Source organism: Gadus morhua, chromosome 9, assembly GCF_902167405.1.
Source record: "Gadus morhua chromosome 9, gadMor3.0, whole genome shotgun sequence".
Classification (NCBI taxonomy): Eukaryota; Metazoa; Chordata; class Actinopteri; order Gadiformes; family Gadidae; genus Gadus; species Gadus morhua.
Genome location: NC_044056.1, coordinates 10,214,578 through 10,220,089, shown reverse-complemented (window position 1 = coordinate 10,220,089; position 5,512 = coordinate 10,214,578).

Below are 5,512 nucleotides of genomic sequence, written 5' to 3'. Positions count from 1 at the left end.
CCACAGGGCAACGTCTATATCCCCGGGAACCATAAACACGGATGGCTTCAATTCCCTCATTAGCACAGGAACTCTCTAGCTCCTCCTGCAGGTCAAAGTGCACAGGACAAGACGTGACCAAACAATATGCAACAATACGTATAGTGCTCAAGAGCAACATACAGGGAGAGAGAGGAGAAGGCGTAACGCTCATGGCACGGCAAATCCAGGGCGTCCCAACATTCATACATCTGAGTAGCAGAAATGTAGACGCAAAAAAATATGTAAACATTGATAGAGACGAGGTAATACTCTCGAATGAGTTTAAAAACGTCCATGTTCCATAGTCACATTGCAGAGACACAAGGGTTGAGTGAAACCGACTCTCAGTGGAAAGGAAAGGGACGGCACCTGTGTGTACGAGCGTGAACTGCAGCCTTCGGGACGTCGAACGGCAGAGATGCCGACGGGATCGTGGGAATAGAGAGAGAGCATGAGCGGAATCAATCTTCGGTGACTCATTGGTACGACCAACAGGCCCGTTCCTCTCCCCCGACTCCCGGCGGAGCTAGGACCTTATTTACTCATTCAGAGCGCTCTTCAGCTCACCGCCGCGTCGCCGCGGCGGCTGAAGTGTATCAATGCCGCCGGATCCCGCCTGCCGTGTTTTTTGTAATCTCGCCGCGTGCTGAAGACGCAAGCAGCCCCTCTTCAGGGCTGGGATTGTGTTTTCCCTCACTCCCTGTCTTAAGGCAAATCTCTGCAGCACTGCAGTGATGTAATGCTGTATCCTCTCCATCCAGCCCCCCCCCCCCCCCCGCCCCGAAGTGGTCTTTAACTATTCAGTCCATCGCCTAATGTATTCACATCCAGGAACTACAAATCCTGGCCGACTGAACGCCTCGGAGGTCCTTCCTCGTCTTCACGTGACCGCGTACAGCAGGTCGGTGAGTGCTGTTGAGAGGGTGTGATGCAATGTTTTTATTCTTGAGTAAATGGACCAATTAACGCAGCCGCCCACGTGACACAGTCAAACACAGGCATACGTGCATGTGCATCCACACACACACACACACACACACACACACACACACATGCATGCATGTGCACACACATGCAAGTCAACACACGCATGCAGGCATGCCCGCACACACAAGTATACACAGGCACGCACAGACGCACACACAAACACACACACACACACACACACACACACACACACACACAGACACACACACACACACACACACACACACACACACACACACACACACACACACACACACACACCTTCACACACACACACACACACACACACACAGACACACACACACACACACACACACACACACACACACACACACACACACACACACACACAAATACACACACGCACACACTAACACTAACCACTAGCGACGCAATGTGTCTCTCCCTCCCACTCCTTTAAGTTATGCGCTGAGTAGAGTGTGGGAGACGGGTGAGTGTGGATCTGTCTGGTGCGAGCGTGTGGGCCGTCTCCCCCGCATGGCCCACCCTCTGATCGCTGTCACCTCGCTGGTGTCGCAAAGGGCACGGCCCCCCCTGACATTTCTCCCGGCAGACTCCCTCTGCGTCGGAGGGAGCAGGAAAATAATAATCTGCAGATCTCTGGCGCTGCGCAGGAAGCAGAAGACTGTCTTTGGCAGGAAGTCATCACCGAGGGACAGCGAGAGGCTGACAAAGAAAGACGGAAATAAAACAAAAGTGCACTTTTTCCTCTCGCCCCTCCTTGACGTACCCACAGGGCGACATTTTCTCTCTCCCTCTCTCTCTCTCTCTCTCCTTCTCTCTCTCTCTCTCTCTCTCTCTCTCTCTCTCTCTCTCTCTCTCTCTCTCTCTCTCTCTCTCTCTCTCTCTCTCTCCTTCTCTCTCTCTCTCTCTCTCTCTCTCTCTCTGGCTCTCTCTTTTGCTCTCCCTCTGCCTGGCTTTTTTCTCTTTCTCTCTGTCATTCTCTCCACCCCGTCTGTCTATCTCTCTCCCTCAACCCCCACCTCTCTCTTCTCCTCTGACTCTCCCTCTCTCTGTCAGTCTCTCTCTTCCCCGCTCTCTATCTCCCTCCTGTCAGTCTTTCTCTCTCTCTCTCTCTCTCTCTCTCTCTCTCTCTCACACACTTTGTGTATTACTCTTCTCCCCTCTCTTCCTCTCTCTCTCTCCCCCCCTCTCTCTCTCTCTCTCTCTCTCTGTGTCTCGCTGCCCTCCCTCCCTCCCTCCCTCCCTCCCTCCCTCCCTCCCTCCCTCTCTCCCTCTCTCCCTCTCTCCCTCTCTCCCTCCCTCCCTGGTTCTCAGAGCTATGATTAGCTCATTACACGGATGGAGGAGGACCGAGCCTGGAGTGCTCTGGAGCCACGAGGGGAAATACAGAAAGTTAGGGCCGCTTAAGAACACTCCCACATGGATCCACAGGACCTGAACTTTTCATCCCTTCACTCATGTGTCTGTTCGGCCATTCATTCACTCATGTGTTTGTTCGGCCATTCATTCATTCACTTGGCCTGGTACCTTTCACTCATGTGATGATCAACCATTCATTCCTTCATGTGTTTGTTTGTTTGTTCCTTCGTTCATTCATTCACTTTGCCTGATTCCCTTCCCTCTTGTGAATTTCAACAGACAGACAGACAGACAGACAGACAGACAGACAGACATGTTAGTATTTTAAAGCTACCCTATGTACGTTTTCCAATCAAACGCCTCTAGTGGCTTGAGCCATCGCTACGGTTACAGCTTTCACCCTCCGATGACGTTAGCGTGGGCTGAGATTTTCCCACGGTGGACAGAGGGGTTAAAGTGCATCGGAATAAAACGAGTTATTTAGTGAAACTCCCTGGATGGATCTACTCGTCGACGGGCGTGTGTGGGGTGTTTCATTCTCATCAAATTCGGTAGCAAAGAGATTATTTCACGGAGGAAATAGTCGCGGCCGTAGAGAAACACGGTGCAGGGCTTAAGTTGGGTATGTTTATTTATACATCACCCTTGAAACACAAAGCCCCTTCAGATTGCTTCCACCACCGGAATCCAATTCGAAAGACATTTAAAGGACAATCGATGCAAGACAACCATTTCAGAGGGTTGTACTTCCCATTACCTTGACTTTACAGCGGGCGGGTGGGCGGGTCCTAGCGATTAGTTTGGGTAATGCCTTCAAACTCAATCAGTCACTTCAAATACAGATGAGACTGGAAGGCCCGGTCATTCCGCTTAGTAAACCAACACCGGACGGAGCATCGGCTGGGAGGAAAACACTGAGACGCAAACACCAGGTAAACACAGCAATGCCTAACTCTGTGCTGGGACTAATCCCTGGTCGACTCAAGGTCTCCGGGCCCCAGGAAATAGTCTGATCCATCATCACGCAGTAGAATGGATCTTTAATTAACGAGAATTTAAGTGGACTGTTGCTCGGATTGAGGCTAACGCTGTTGTTGGTGTTGGTAGATGCGAAATGGACTGCATTTATACAGCGCTTTTCTAACCAGTGGCCACTCAAAGTGCATTCCAATATTGCCTAACATTCATCCATTCATGCACACATTCACACACCGACGGCGGAGTCAACCGTGCAGGGCAACCTCAGGGACAACTCAACACTCTAGCTAGGACCAGCAACCAGCAACCTTCCGGTTACCAGCCAACCCACTCTATCCCCTGAGCCACATGCCGCCTATGGTGTCGGCTCCTCGCCCCGATCCTGCTGAAGGTTCCATTCACCGGGTTTACCGACAGAGGAGCAGCACTATCCATCTGGACCCGCCGACGCGGAGCCCTCTGGATCTCCTCACCGCTTTACTTACCGTGCTTGAAACAGCGCCCGAGGGGCAGAATCCCATGCTAGCCTGTGCGTCTCGCTGACCGCCACCGTGGGTGTGTTTGCTGTGGTAATCTGATTCCTATTTATATTTTTCTTTGTCAGAATGTGGTTTCAACTGCCCGCTCTCGGGTTGCAGGGGCTTAAGTTGTTCTCAATATTGTGTGACTCACCCGAGGAGAGAAGAGGAAGGGCACTCATCCAAATCTAAAATAACTGCACAGAGCCTCCGGGGGAGGTATGATGCAGGGCTCGGAAGGAATTAATGCACTCCCAAGACTCGGAGCGGCTAACAAAGCGAATATTTGGGTAGCTGGACTTGAAAGATATTGTGGTGCCAGGCTTGTCTTTTGTTTGTGCGGGGATGCGCTGGGAGATACTGTGTGTGGGTGTGTGTGTTTGTTTGTTGGCCGTGCGTGTGCTTATGAGTGTGTGCGCGTGCGTCAGTGTGTGGGCCACTGCTGATCCACAACAACAACAATGCCAACAACTCCATCAATAACAACAACAACAACAACACAACAACTACAATAACAACCGCAGCAACAGGACGGCAGGGGGCCCCAGGAGGAGATCTCCGTGCTCATCCGTCTCAGGCTGTGGCTCTGCGTTGTCTCCTCTCCTCCTCGTACACAGGCTGGAAGACGGAGGCAGCCCCGTAATGAACGATCCTCATGAAAAGCATCAAATGGATGATTATTATTATTATGATTAGCCAGCGCAGAGGGGAGACCTCCTCCCACCGAGAGGAGGAGAGCGTTTGACCGGGAGACGGGCTCTCCCCGTCGGCGGGCCGGGTACGAGGGGCCGGTGTGATGGAGAGCGCTGGGTTCTGACAGCTGTGGCTGACGGATGGCTCTGCGTTGGACTCATCCTCCATGGGTATTCATTTACCAATCATGTCCGTGGGATGAAGGATGGGGGCAGTGGAGGACACGGGGCCCGTCGGCTCTCTCTCAGCAGTGAGTGAACGGGGCAGACGCGAGGGCCAGAGGTGGTTGTGGGGGGATGTGTTTAAAGATGATGTCGGTATAAGATGCGAGAGTTGTAATCCAGAGAGAGAGCGGAACAGAGGTGAGGAGAGCAAGAATTTGAAACAGACGATAAAACCGTCTCCCTCTTCCCTGTCCTGCCCCCCCCACCCTCCCTGCGTCTCCGCAGCGAGCGCTCCTGAATGTAAATCGTCTCGTACAGAGGCAGTCGAATCAAGAAGGATATCCTCAGAAAATCCTCGCGTGCAGCAAAGTAAAGGTTAAATCAGGAAAACGGACGTCCTCTCCTGTTTATCTATGTGTCTCTCTATGTTACATTCTTAGTCATCGCAAGCCCCGCCCCTTCATAACTCAACCAATCAGGACCTCATGCCTCAGAACATTAGAATTGCCCACCGACACGTAGACTACATAAACATCTCTCATTCATGTTTGTCGCTTGTCTGTTTTTTTCATCAAGGCTCGTTGCAGGCCTCCTACATCACCTCCAGCTTCGGGATTAACCTCCTCCTGTCTATGGAGAAAGAGATGGTGTACTCCAGGGTATCCATTGTCCAACAACCACCAGGGTCTAGACCCCATCAGTGGGGTCATATCCATAGTCACACCACCACCAGGTTCTAGACACAATCGTGGGGAAACATATATATATTGATGCCACCACCAGGTCTAGACACCATCAGGGGGGTCA